This window comes from Patella vulgata, chromosome 3, assembly GCF_932274485.2.
Source record: "Patella vulgata chromosome 3, xgPatVulg1.2, whole genome shotgun sequence".
In the NCBI taxonomy this organism is placed as follows: Eukaryota; Metazoa; Mollusca; class Gastropoda; family Patellidae; genus Patella; species Patella vulgata.
In genome coordinates this window covers 72,133,511-72,149,281 of record NC_065881.2, presented here as the reverse complement: position 1 = coordinate 72,149,281, position 15,771 = coordinate 72,133,511, and the positions used below count along the sequence as shown (strand labels likewise).

General features: G+C 35.8%; 1 long non-coding RNA gene across 1 annotated transcript; it reads right to left on the bottom strand.

The window, feature by feature from the left end:
- Positions 1 to 10,356: 10,356 nt before the first annotated feature.
- Positions 10,357 to 13,966, bottom strand: LOC126814755 (uncharacterized). The gene is made up of 5 exons (XR_007677743.2): positions 13,792 to 13,966; positions 13,078 to 13,189; positions 11,861 to 11,973; positions 11,062 to 11,202; positions 10,357 to 10,460 (listed from the first exon to the last, which is right to left on the bottom strand). It is a non-coding gene; the product is annotated as an uncharacterized LOC126814755 (long non-coding RNA).
- Positions 13,967 to 15,771: the final 1,805 nt, after the last annotated feature.

The window sequence follows — 15,771 nt, the reverse complement described above, 5'->3', positions numbered from 1 at the left end:
ATCAGAAATGTACAGAAAGAGTACTGATCATTTCTGATACACGGATACTTTTTTACCGTTTTAGATATCTATCAAGCAATAAGTAGCGGACGTTTAGTCCGACCCAGATCGCAATTGATAACGAGGCTCTAACCAATGTACATGAAACAACTAGTCAAAATCATGGTAACAACACAAAATGGGGGGAACTACATGGCAGTTCAAAAACATATACAATGACATTAAATTAACATAACACCATATTACAAAAATCAATTATTATACATACTAATTGGCATCTATTTCATAATTTGGTTTGATTTATATTAATATGCAAAATATATAAATTAGAATATTGAATAATTATTTTAATTAATTGTGATGATAGAAGGCGCAGTTCTCTTGCTGGACACTTCACAGGCATTGAAAATAAGCAGGATGAAAAAAAAACGCCTAGAAAGTCATAAACTTTATTACAAATAAATTTCAACGGAAGAACCATCCGCCGATGCATACTTTCACCAGGAATGACCCACGTTTCGCATTTCCTTTACACTACATTTAATAATATCGCAGTCCTCTACGCCATAGACATTGTTTTGACGATGTGGTCTAAACAAACACGTGATTGTTTTACGCTCAGAGTATCATAGCAAGACGCACGTGTGAATACTACTCAGGTCGTTTCTCAACTGCGAAATCATTCTACCATGAAATGTAACGTGAGGCTCAGAAAGGGATAAATAATGAAAGAACAGAAAGTATTTGTCACTTTTCGGTTGAAACGACTCGATAATAAATACTATTTTTCACATTTTGCTTCACAATACTCGATAGAAATGTGATGTAAGTAACTTATTAGCACCTTTCCTCGGTGTATCGGTGAATATCAGGACAGTTTTGGTCGGGAGCCGCCTCGGCTCCGCCTCGGCTGGGCCCCTCGACCAAAACTGTCCTGATATTCACCGATACACCTCGGAAAGTGTGCTAATAACTACTACATACACGGCCGAATTTCTGCTCACTAATAATTCCCTCGAAGACCAAAAGTTGTTGTGTGAGACTGCGAGAGGATATCTGACAATTCATAAAAAGAATTGACTGCCACTAGATAAGAGAACACGTAATAAAAACAGAAAAAGTCCGTGCATTACCATGTTTTTATAAGGTATAGAATGAATATAAACTAGATCTGCTAAGCAGATATTAAAGCTTTCATATTCACAGTCACTGTCACATGTCATAGAAATAATATGAACAGAAAAAAATAAATCATTATAATGAGTAAAAATTTGGTGAAGTTAATTCGATTTTTCACTGGTAATTAATTAAATAGACAAGTGGCATAACTTGACCCGCATCCCATCAGCTATCCTGAAAAATGCTGGAAAAATTAAACAAGTAAATTGTGTTTAGTACTGGGTTAATTAAGACAGGCATATGCTTTTGCTATACAGGATGACATGAGGGAAATTTAGCTTGGGAGGTGTAGGCCTGCAGCCAAAATTTCTAGCTAGCTTAGAAACACAACTCCGCTACACGGTCTTCCATAAAAGAAAAACTATACATTTTTGGAAAGCTTATGATGCCAGGAAGACAAAATCTGGGAGTTCCAAGCAAAATGTTTGCAATTTATTGATTTAGGGCCAGATGAAATTCGTCAAAATTGTCAAATAAATGCTATTTGTGTACTAACAATTCTGAAGTTGACATAAAATTAAATAGTTGGTAAAACACCTCATGCCTTCATCCTTGGCAATGAACAGTTTATTGGACAGATTTTGATGTAAATAAAAATGCTCAAAACACAAATGTCATGGGTGAATAAAGAATTGTGGAAATCCATTAACGGTAAAAAAGAATTATCTCCCTTTCTGTCAAATGCCTGTAATTGATAGACTATCAGGTCTTGTATGAATCATAAGACCAGGTGTGGGCAAACAAGCCCAATAATTATTTTGTTTGTTGGATCTCAAGGGCCTGTTAGGGTTGGTTGTTGGATGTTTGCTCAGAAATTATCGCTTGTATGGAACATGCTAGAGTCGATTTGTAGCATATTCTAGCCAGGGGATATGTTTGACAGTAGTTGAGTGATATGCTTTTGAAATAATGGAGATCAGTAGCACTTTATAAGCATTGAACCACATGATTTTTTTCCACTAAGATAAACATTCTAAACCCACATACATGTTCCCTTTCAATTAGCCACTACAGTATTTTTACAACTGTACATGTAGCTGTGAACTACTATTTCGGATATGATTAATGGTCAAATTACAAACATACATGTAGATATAAGTTAAAAAAATAATATATGTATATGCATGCTTTATTTTACTTTACACGACCTCTAAAAATGCCCCAAATCGTAAAAATACGACTTTTTGGATTTCGATCTCCTTTTTTCGGCTACCCCGGACATTTTCAAAAAATGATACAATGATTTCACACAACAGGCCAGCTATTAGCCTCTCGATTGACAAGAGTTTCATCGCCCTCCATTCATTATAACCAATGTCATCGTGCCCTAAAGAATCAACAAATCAGCTTGCTTATCTCTGCTTACCCTAGGCAAAAAATGCTCATCTTTGAACTCAATCATGACATTGACCTAGTGAACGCCTACACCAAGTTTGAACATTCTAGCTTAATTAGAAGGAGAGTTCTTGTGTTCCAAAGTCCCGGCCCTTCAAATTGCTTCTATTTTTCATTTTCAATTCAAAATGGTGACCATCACGTGACCGAAATCAAAATTCTGATCCGATAGATTTTTAGGCATTCCTTCCAGGATTCCGAAAATATGACGCCCGAGTCTGTAAGTAAAATAGCAAAAAAGCCTTTTTGATTTTTCACGTTTAAAGATGGTGGCACTTCCGGTTCGATCGACAAACTCCATATTTTGTGTACGAATCAGTAATTACTTGTCTAGTATCGAATTTTTTTTTTAGGTCATTCTGACCTATATTTCGACGATTTTTTTGAAAACTTTGATCCTTAATTTCACCAAGGGGAGATAATTTAGAAAATTTCCAAGGACATCATTGAAGTCGCATTGGCAAGATCTACTAACATTCTAAATTTCACGAAAATCGCACAACTATTAAAGAAGTTGTCAAATTGGTAATAACTTCCGGTTCAAAATGACAGCGACGAATTTTCGAAATGCCAAAATCCGAAATTGCAGATTTGAAGTAAATGTTTCAAGATACTCAAAGAAAAAAGAATTAGTAAAATAGGTCAAATAGTCACAGAGTTACAGCATTGGAGGTCAAATGCATTCCTTCGTAAAATTCGGTGATTTCGGATTCGTAAAACGTTTTGAAAATATATTTAATCAACAGCCACCACCCATTTTTGGGGGGATAGGTAAAAGTTTCAGAACGATCCTATGGTTAGATTCTGAGAAATCCGATTTGTGGACAAAACACACAAAAAAAATAACAACTAGATCTGCATAGCAGATATCAAAGCTTTCATATAAACTTCAAAAGGGGTTATTAGAATCTATGAATCATCAACCACTCTGACGGATGTAGAAAGGAATATATTGTTACTAAATCTGTTGTACTGTTTCTTGTTATGGTAAAGAAAACATGAATACAACTATGAGATTTGTATAGAATTGGCATTAATCAATATATTTATTGTTTAATACTACATGTATATTATAGATACAAAGTGAATTAAATGAACCCAATTACATGTACTTTATATAAGCAATGTTTTTTTATTCATCGTTACTTTGAAATCACATTATTTTCATTGATGATAAAAAGGTTGTATTTGTACCGAATCCAAAAAGTATGTTGTATGACATTGCATTATCTGTACCAATTATTTATTTGCAAACCAATATACAATGTTTATTTCTACTCCAATATATTTGTTTCAACCCATGATAGTTTATTCACTCTTCTCACTTAAATACAAGAATAACACACGATTAAATTACTGAAACAAGTAATGCTGGTAGATTATAATTTGATATTGTATACCATTTACTCTCTGTTAGATAAGGCGACGTGGTAATCTGTTAGATAAACATACATGGAAGTATATGTTAGATAACTACAATTTATGATATATTTTAAACCAAGGAAGTGGCCTTTCTAAAAATAAAAAAAAATAAAGGAAAATATATTTCATACAATTGTTATACTGTTACTGTTATCGTGAAGAAACATGATTGTTTATTTAATGTTGTTTATGACAAACATGTAATCATGTACATTTTTTAAATAAGAACAATTATGCTACATGTATGAATAACTCTCAAAAATTATGTTTTCATCAATCCAAGTATTTTTTTATTTGTATTACTTGATTTATACTGAATAAAGATTACACAAACATACAAAATGGTGTTGGCTGTGTGACGGAATTCCTCGTTGAGAAGTGGTATCGGGTGTCCCATAGAGAAGAAGCAAACCCTCCTTGTGATACACTTGTGTACATTTTAAAAGACCCATTTCGCTGTGTTCCAGAAAAATCCCCATTATAGCTAGTGCATTACATGGTTGTTGTTGGGGGAAAGGTGGGTCTTTTCTATTGGCAATGATTTACTTTTTATAGGCCCACATTGAAATGTGGTCGTATATTGTCGTCGCCCCCCTTTTACTGTTAATATCCGATTGACTTTAAATTTATACGCAGTGTTTAAGGTCATAAGACGAAGAAGCCTTTGATTTGCTCTGCCCAGGCAACGTTCCTGTGCTCCGATTGCCTTCAAATATGCACAGAATGTACCTTGGGATTCTAGCTATCACATATTAAAAATAGAAGAGTGTTGGATTCCGAGAACGTTCAAAATAAATTCAAAACCCGCCCCCAACAATCAAAGGTTTTTTGCTTAAAAAATTGCCGTATTTTATCGAATTTTTATTGTTCTTGATATCTGAGGATTTTTCTCAATTTAGTATGTGATAAATATCATCGCGGCGCAGCCAACCGCTAGAAATTCCAGAGATTTGGACCACCGGAATGATGCCTCAGCAGTCAAAAAAGGTCAAAATAGGCGATTTCGGTTTCTAGTGTCGATACATCTTTACGGTCATTTTAAAAAATTGTCTTTTAAGGATAATGTGTATAGTACCAGTACCTATCACATACGGAAGAGGCGATAAAATCTCTTTGCATTTGCAATTTCAAAATTAATTAAAACCAATATTAAATTCCGAAAATGGTTTTTTTGCTAAAACTTTTTTTTTTTTAATCGGATCAAAATGGGAGTAAGGCACAGAGTCCGGGGTGGTAATGGGCGTATTGTGTCCAAATTTCATGGTTTTCGGACAATCGGTGCCGGTGTCACGGCGAAATTCCACTTTTTTCCCCTCATGGAAGCCGTAAATTGACTTGAAGCCAGGGTCCTTGAAGTTGTACAGCTGCACCCGGTGACCGATATTTATTTAACGGGGAATAAGTGATAATTCATATTATAGCAGTAAATAATTAAAATATTTCATAGGGATTATAATAATATCTATATCTTGTCTGGGTACAGGGTTAAAACCAATATTAAATTCCGAAAATCGTTTTTTGCTAAAACTCTTTTTTTTTAATGGGATCAAAATGGGGGTAAGGCACAGAGTCCGGGGTGGTAATGGACGTATTGTGTCCAAATTTCATGGTTTTCGGACAATCGGTGCCGGTGTCACGGCGAAATTCCACTTTTTTCCCCTCATGGAAGCCGTAAATTGACTTAGAAAAAAAAAACGACGAAAGGCAGGTGACAAGAACTTTTTTCCCCTCATGGAAGCCGTAAATTGACGCAAGGAGTAGGGTCGCCTGTCCAACCTTGTGGGTTTTCTCCGGGTCCTCCGGTTTCCTCCCACTGCTAAAGACCCCTACGCGCAAGCGAATTATTGAAATAAAATTAAACCATATGTTGGTCCCGAAATGACCTAGTTTGTGTCGAGTGGACGTTAAACCCCATTTCTCTCTCTCTCTCTCTCTCTCTCCGTAAATTGACTTGAGGCCAGTGTCCTTTAAGTTGTACAGCGGCACCAGGTGACCGATATTTATTTAACGGGGAATAAGTGATAATTCATATAATAGCAGTAAATAATTAAAATATATCATAGGGATTATAATAATATATCATGTCTGGGTATTACAGGGTTAAAACCAATATTAAATTCCGAAAATCGTTTTTTTGCTAAAACTCTTTTTTTTTAATGGGATCAAAATGGGGGTAAAGCACAGAGTCCGGGGTGGTAATGGGCGTATTGTGTCCAAATTTCATGGTTTTCGGACAATCGGTGCCGGTGTCACGGCGAAATTCCACTTTTTTCCCCTCATGGAAGCCGTAAATTGACTTAGAAAAAAAAAACGACGAAAGGCAGGTGACAAGAACAAACGACTTGAACGAATGCAGGTATCACCTTGAAATTTTCAGGGTACCTAGGTACCAACGTGAAAAGTTGCTCGCCGGAATTTAGTACTCATGGTACCTTTGGTTCCAGCGTAGCGCATGCGCGAAGTCAAATCCAGCTAAACTCGAAAACAACCTTGTCGGCACGGAAAACATCAAAGGAGAAATTCGAATAAAAAATGATACAATGATTTCACACAACAGGCCAGCTATTAGCCTCTCGATTGACAAGAGTTTCATCGCCCTCCATTCATTATAACCAATGTCATCGTGCCCTAAAGAATCAACAAATCAGCTTGCTTATCTCTGCTTACCCTAGGCAAAAAATGCTCATCTTTGAACTCAATCATGACATTGACCTAGTGAACGCCTACACCAAGTTTGAACATTCTAGCTTAATTAGAAGGAGAGTTCTTGTGTTCCAAAGTCCCGGCCCTTCAAATTGCTTCTATTTTTCATTTTCAATTCAAAATGGTGACCATCACGTGACCGAAATCAAAATTCTGATCCGATAGATTTTTAGGTATTCCTTCCAGGATTCCGAAAATATGACGCCCGAGTCTGTAAGTAAAATAGCAAAAAAGCCTTTTTGATTTTTCACGTTTAAAGATGGTGGCACTTCCGGTTCGATCAACAAACTCCATATTTTGTGTACGAATCAGTAATTACTTGTCTAGTATCGAATTTTTTTTTTAGGTCAATCTGACCTATATTTCGACGATTTTTTTGAAAACTTTGATCCTTAATTTCACCAAGGGGAGATAATTTAGAAAATTTCCAAGGACATCATTGAAGTCGCATTGGCAAGATCTACTAACATTCTAAATTTCACGAAAATCGCACAACTATTAAAGAAGTTGTCAAATTGGTAATAACTTCCGGTTCGAAATGACAGCGACGAATTTTCGAAATGAAAAAATCCGAAATTGCAGATTTGAAGTAAATGTTTCAAGATACTCAAAGAAAAAAGAATTAGTAAAATAGGTCAAATAGTCACAGAGTTACAGCATTGTAGGTCAAATGCATTCCTTCGTAAAATTCGGTGATTTCGGATTCGTAAAACGTTTTGAAAATATATTTAATCAACAGCCACCACCAATTTTTGGGGGGATAGGTAAAAGTTTCAGAACGATCCTATGGTTAGATTCTGAGAAATCCGATTTGTGGACAAAACACAAAAAAAAAATAACAATAATAATCTTAACAGAAACAATAAGCTTTCATATGTAATATGAAAGCTTAACAAGGAAATGTACGGACTATTTCTATTTTTCTCGTGTTCTCTTATCTAATGACATTCAATTACTTTATTGAATTGTCAGATATTCTCTTACAGTCCCATATAACAACTTTTGGTCTTGGAAGGAATAATTAGTGATTAGAAATTCGGCCGTGTATCTGTTATCACTCGTCGCTTCAGTCCGTTATAAAGAGCAGCGACCCGTGTTTTCCTTTGGCGTTCGTCACTTCCGATACGGGGAACCTGTATTACTCACCTATCGTAGCAATGATCTCTGTGTTAAAAATATATTTGGAATGTTTTTAACCAGCTCTAACACATATGTGATAATGACTGGCACCAATATTGTCCTTTAACCACATTTCATTAAATCGTTGACGGACTTCCGACTCGGCACCTATTAGTTTCCCAGGGAAGCAGATTGTTGCTGAGCTGAACGTTATATATATAAGCCTGGTTATACTTATACTAAGTCGATCGATCAAGATAATTTGGGAAAATAAAATCATTGGATAACATGACTGTTTACCCCCACATAAAGCGGAGATGGATCGGACCCGTCCGATTGTATTATACCGCATGAACGACTTAATTATCTCGAGACCGTCACTTAGTTTCTCGAGCGCTCGCCGTTTTTGGTACAAACGTATACTTTATCTGATAAAATGTTTAATTCGCGTAATATAGGCCCACACGCCTCGTCCCGCCTCGTCCCCCACATAAAGCGGAGATGGATCGGACCCGTCCGATTGTATTATACCGCATGAACGACTTAATTATCTCGAGACCGTCACTTAGTTTCTCGAGCGCTCTCTGTTTTTGGTACAAACGTATACTTTATCTGATAAAATGTTTAATTCGCGTAATATAGGCCCACACGCCTCGTCCCACTGCGTTTACTGTGAGAGTTATAATTTGTGATGGTTTCACGGAGCTAATCGTTGCTTTTATATACCGTCCATTTTGTTTTATTGTTCTGTGTTTCTTTGGCATTTAAACAACATTGCTTCTTTGAAAACTAGTGCGCAAAAATATGTATTATATCTGAAATATATCACTTCTCCCATAGTTCTTACTCTTGTATTTCAATTGATTCACTGTATATATATATACATATTGAAGATAACACTGTGCTAACACATTATTACGGGAAAGCAATGAAAATTGTCTCGTCAATCAAATACTTCTTAATATAACAGCAGCAAAACGTTTAAAAGTCAAAACTAATAACGGTAGTGTTCCTCGTTCTCCAAAATAAATCCCCACGACTTTGAAACAAATATATCTATAACGTTGCCATGATCCTGTTTCGTATTGCCTGCGGAAACTTTTAAATTGAAAAGTGATATTTAGATATTTAGAACGCGAGACTTTGAATTTGGATAAGGTTATGTAAGTGCTAAATCTGCCTATTGCAGGTCTTTCTATGGGCCTTAAATGTTATACAAATTATTAATTAGACAATCATTAGCATGAAAAGACCATAGTCATCTCTCGACGCCATCGGATGGCTCCGATTTTAAGTAGAATAGACCGGTTCGGCCATTTAATAATTTAATTTAAAAATGGACAAGCGAGGCCAAGACTCGAATGAACAGTACTGTGATTACGATCAATGCACACATGTTGTCAAAACTGCAAACATGGATAACTTGGCTCAGAATAAAGTAGTTTGAATGAAATTTTCAATATAATCATTTTGCATTATCTACTTTTAAAATATTATAGCGAAAACGGCCAGCCCTGTGTCTAAATCTTACATTATGCTCCTATAATATGCTTCAGTTTGGGGATGCTTGCGCTTGTTAGGGGAATATTTGTTTGTATGAAAACTACAAATGCGGGTTTTTTTTAAAACGGATGTACTTCAATAGAGAAGAGTTAGTACAAAGGAGATTAATTTTTAATCATTTATGTAAGTAAATTATTTATATATTTACTTTATGGGTGAAGAATTACATACAATATCAGTAATGGCTTTTAATTGTATCCTTAAGGCAAATTCTTTTTATCGTGTATTGTACTGCTTTATCTGATATTTTTTTTCAAGTTGCCTTTCATATAATGTTAACGTTTTTAATTATCAAACTGTCTGAAAACTTTGTGCACAGAATTGCCTTTTGTGGCGAAATATGATGGAGTGTATATATTACAGAATAAGATGGACATAAATAAATTTACAGCCTAATTACTTAATCGATCTATTGACATTTTATTAATCTCTTCACTTCTGTATGGTTCTATTGTCAAATTATACCAGGAAGACATTGTAAATTAATGAAAGGCTAAATTTTATTATAGCCAGATTACATACATGTAATGGTCTATGAACCTTTATTTCATCTCATTTCATATCCTATATTGGCCATTGACAAACTATACCAGGAAGACTATGGAGATTAATGTATGGTGGCTGTTAGCGACTATTCAAATGAATCTAAATCGTCGCCTTGTGAAGAAGGCGACAAGTCGACAAAATCAACCCGCGAACACGACAAAATAACCCCTCATTTCGTCGACTACATTGACGAATCTTGTCGGGTAGATGAGATTTAAACAAGGAAATATTAATGCCCTTGCTCTCCAACTTCCAAATAAATGAACCATGATCACGTGCAACCACCCATTCTAATTTCTCTTTAAAGAATTCCAATCCAAAATAATGAAATGTCAAAAACAGTTAAAATAAATGGTGCCCACTTTATTAGAAGTTACGCTTATTTGCAAGCCGAGGCTTGGGCTGAAGGTAGAACAACAAAACCAAACCTATGTCCTTCAAGGGTTACGTCACCCCATTTTTTATATCCGGGTAGTGGAGGTAAGTGATCATCGTGGTCAAGAAACAGTTCCTTTCCATTTAATTTCACAGTCCTGAAAAAGCATGCGTAACATGTGTAGACAGTAAACACATTAAACAATTACATCAAGTCGAATTGCTGTATTTAAAAAATAAATAATGTTACCATGTAGCGTTCAGTTGACAAATTCATTAGCAAGTCAAATATGGAGTCTGAAATAGCGGCATGCTTCCATAAGTGGAGCGAAGACTTTGATAAGATCACACAACAGGTCCGTGCGTGTGAAGCAATTCTCTCCCAAAACAGTTGTTGAAATCAACATTTTTGGTTACATGTTACTCGCTCGATGTGGCGCACGTCATTGACACGAGCTTGGTATTCAGCTTGATCAATTAGTTACTTTCAACGCTTTCGTGCAGACACGTAGAGAATTTGAAATTAATGAAAATGGGCAGCGTTGTTTTTAATATAACGCATAGGAATCCGAAAGCATTAGCAACAACTCGGAAAAGAAACACAAAGGCGTATAACGTGAAATGGGCCCTACTAATTTGATTATCAACGGCTTTTATTTATTGAAGCTAAGTTCCAACAAGACAATAATATTATTTTAATTTTCTGGTGTTTTGCTTTAGGTTATATTTTCTTCAGAAAGGAAATAAACATATCCATACTGTGATGCGAGTCCTCCTTTAGATCCAGGTGTTAAGATATACAGATCTATATGATGGTTGTGTCCCAGGTTAACTGTTACTGATGTGTTTCCAACATTTAACATATAAACAGTAACACTGCCAGCTGGGTAGTTATAATCACTAAAAACAGAAACCAGATTTAGGAGTAACAAAATGTGCAACACCACATTTAAAAAAAATACGTCTCCTTCTGCTAAACGGTTTTGCAGAAGTCATTCAAATCTAAATATGGGGTAACTCACAAATTTATGTAACTCGGCCATATATGACGAAACGAAATTAAGCTAAGCTGGGGGGGGGGGAGTGTAATCTTCGACTAGTTGAGAATCTTCGTCATTTCCTAACCCAATTACAACCGAATTTTATCAAAATTCCCAATTTTGTTTCACCTGCTAACCTAAATTTCGTTTCGTCTTATACATACTGACTCTAGCGAGGTAAGCAAGGTCTTATATTCTTACGTTCACAGAGATTGACACACGCCCGTTTAGCAATAAAAGGTTGCCCAGTAAAATTGACTGGAGGCCGATTCTTTTTCGACAAGGATTCAACAGGACAGTTCGTGAACGTACTGAGCGAGTGTAATGAGACCCATGTTCAGAGCTGAAATATAGTTACACATAAAAGACAGACTTGTAATTAAATGGCACAACACTATCGACAGGGCTTTATTCTGGATTTTTTTCTCAACTGTGCAAACCAAAGAATCTTTTCACTTTTAACAAGTATTATTTTATCACAAAAACAGATCTTAATGTATCGAAAACAAAACAATTACCTGTTCCTATTAGTACAATGAGCGTACATTCTGATATTACGACTGTTTGTATTTGGTGGTGTCAACACTGGGCTACCAACCAATCTTTTATATAAAACTGTCAACCAATAATCCTGTTAAGTACAACAAGTTGTTTATCGTGGAATTACTGAATTGTACAGACACTTTGGACACTCTTGTTGTTCAAACAAATGAGTCTGTGACTGCTGAAAACTAGATCTAAAATAAAGTTTATGCAACTGGCAGATGTACTGATTATAACTTATCTAAACTATCTACTACCCTCTTTTTTTCCAGCAGAGTATAAAACCCTTTTTGCAAAGCTCCCGTTAAGTATTATTGTTAAGTTCACATGAATAACTATGGATATAGCATCACGGAGATCAACCCCTTGGACTCCGTTCTTGACTTAGAAGTGATCCTTTAACAGATGGAATGAAGGTATCACAAATTTCCAGTGTCTACAGTGTGGCTATGTATGGCTTATAGCGACAACGCTTGCATCAGTTTACTGCTGTGGAATTAGTTCATGCTTTCGTAACTTCTAGATTAGCTCCTTGGCAACAGCTCGCAGGACTACAAGGAATTCAAAATTATGCAGCATGTCTCCGTGAAAACATCACCCCCGTTCATCGCGACCTACACTGGCTTCCCATTGTACAAAAGATGTCGCTTTAAAATTTTATGTTTAACTTTTAAATTAGTTTTCGACCCTTCCGCTGCCGTTTATTTAAATGAACCCCTTTGCATCCAAACACGGGAACGCTAAACAAGATTAATTTTATACCCTTCCGCTGCCGTTTATTTAAATGAACCCCTTTGCATCCAAACACGGGAACGCTAAACAAGATCATCTAAAGCTATCAGACTCAACTTGCCAACTATATGAAGTCTAAGAAAACATATGGGGATAGAGCATTTATGTATATATACCGCTCACCGAAGTCTTGGAATGAATTACTTTTTATTAAAAAATCTTTAATGTTTAACAATCTTGAAGTAATTTACTTCAACTTTCACGCACAACAATGTAAAGCCCATTGAGGTATTTGTATATTGTAATGCGCTATATAAGAATAAATTATTATTATTATTACTATGTTTAGTGGTATATTGTACCAGGTTTTTAATTCAATCCGAACGACTACACATTCGTTGCTAGCCCCCACCCCACCCCATGAAATAAATGTCAACCATATATTAATCCATGAACTCACAGGATTTGGATTGTTGCTGTCTGATACCATAGCGTAGCTACTGCCAACAAACGTTTGTCTGAAAACGCCCTTTATTCCTCTAGATGCTGATACCCCAAGTTTATCTAACCACCTAAATGAAATATATGCATTATCAGATCCGCTTTTATAGGAAAGTGAAAACTACATTAATATGGTTCACTGATTTCTCATAACTGCGTTCTATATAGGTGTACTTAGACATTGCATATTTCTTTTAAAATGAAATTTCTGCCATGTATCTTTCGTTTACACTGTTTTAGTCAGTACCATACGAAAACTTTATTTTCTTATTTTTACGCAGATACTTCGGCTTGTTTTGAAGAGGAAAATGTAATACTGGCATTCTAATACCCACATACTTTTTGAGTATTCTAAATCTTTTTCAATATCCCATTTAAATGGATACTACTCTCCATTTTGTTTTAAAACCAGATGTAAAGCGCATTTCCCTTTATGTATGTGTTTATTGCGTAGTCCTGTGAGTGAAAGAAAACCCGAAAGTTTATAACAATTCACAGACAATTGTTCAGGTTACAATATCATCTAAACCGCCGCACATGGTGATTTGGTTCTTTACCACACGGTGTAGAGCCACCACATTCGATGATTATCGAAACCAGTTTAAAGTTGCTATTCAAAAGAAATTTGAGAACATTACTTAAGTGAAACGTAAGAATTTTATTACGAACGTACATGAAACCGGCTACATATCGGTCAGCCAAATTTGGCGTTCCTCCACCATAACCGGAAGATGTTTCTCCTAACCAGATGGGCTTATTTTCATAGTTCTTAGATGTCGCAACTGCCGATTCTACATTACCTTCGTAAGTACCAAGTTTATGTAAGCTGTAGAAATCGTCCAGTTGAGCAGTTTTTCCGTTCATATAGTAGCTACAAAAAATTATTAGAAGAGTAATTTAATACTTTTCTTTTGAGTTGGATTAAAATAGCATAAACTTCAAAGTAACTATTAGGAGATTAATACATCTAGATGATAGATGGAATAAAAGACATAAAACATAAAATGCACGATCTGTAAAAGGGTATCACGAAAACGCAACGCTTAATCTACATTTATCAGGTACTTGAGGATTAAAATGAAGACCGATATGTAACAACTTACTGGTGGAATGTAACGGCATCTACAGTATGGACGGCGCCGCCTTTAAGAAAACTGAATTTAAAAAAAAGTGCAGTGTGTAACCAATAAGATTAAAATACAGATCCTATTTCGTTTCGTTTTTTATATATATAGTTCAAAACTTCATTTTACTCGTCTTTACTACTACAAAGAGGTATTATATAACCCGCGATCTGAATGCTGTGAGGGGTTAGCCATTAGTTTTTGGCGTGCTATGCACGGAACTGTTGGTAACCCACTAGCAACATCAGCGCTGACTGGTGAATCAAATGTTTGAGGTCATAAGGCCAAAAGGCCCTTGAATGACCTCTGACGAGACCTTCCACTACAACCGGCCAGAACTGCATGTAGTAGAGGCTATCAAAACACAAAGCGAAATATAGATCTATTTTAATTAGATTGAGTGTGTAACAGGCAATTATCAACAAGAAAGTGTGCTAATGGTCAGTAAAATCTGAGTTTAACGTTATACTTTTTTAAATGTTAACTGCAATTCCCCCGAACTGAATTGCATCTAGCCAGTGAACAGCAGGTTTGACTACAATGATTTTAACCAACTAGATTGACTAATATTAGAGTTCAATGAAAACCGTAATACAAAAAAAGGTTAAAGTATAATCAGACTAGAAAACTGTAGGGTATGCTTTATAACATGCGTGAGGAATAGTATGCAGTCAGTCTGCACCCATGGAGCACCTGATACCAACAACTAAGTGTTTGGCATCTTGTCATGCATCAGGCAGTGTGGGTTGGGGCGAGTAGTGTGCCGCCTGAATAAGAAAAGTCCATTAACACCGTAGCTAAGAGTTCCTGGCACTCTTTATGGGAGATAGAACAGAAAGTGGGATAAAACACCACTGACCTCAGTCTATACTGTGTGAGTTTTTACATAGAAGAATAGATTACAACCACTTTATGCGTTTTCTGTACGACATTAACACCTGTTTGAAGTCAGCATTGAAATTACGTAGTCTTCTTGCCTAATCAGATTGTCGATAATGGTATAGGATTGTTCATGGTTATTAGGCATACGATAATCTGATACACACAAAATATTTCCTGGCAGCCAATCGTCATAATAGAACGTTGTTTTGACAAACTTCATAAAACTGCGAAAACTTTTGAGACTAATGGCTACATATACTGTGTACTGTGGGCGGGGTGGGGCACGACTAAAATGTGAGTAAAGTTTTTAGTACATGCAGATATGGGGCATGCTAGTTAAAACTAATCAGCCCCATTACTGATTAAAATTTTTAATATACATTTCCTACCCATCTATATCTTTACGGGTGGTAAAGTCACCGCCTGCTAAAATATAGGGTTTCAATTCTGGTATAGAATCTAAAACTGTTTTCAGAATATCAAAATCCGAAGCTACTGAAGCCATGGAGGGATGGCTGTGATGAAATTCTGGTTCTGAAATTAAAGATATAATACACATTTTATATAGAAAGTTCAATTAAAATTCTACTTTCATTTCGTTTCATTTTTGCCACGTACATTCAGTCACTCGGCGACAGTGATATGCA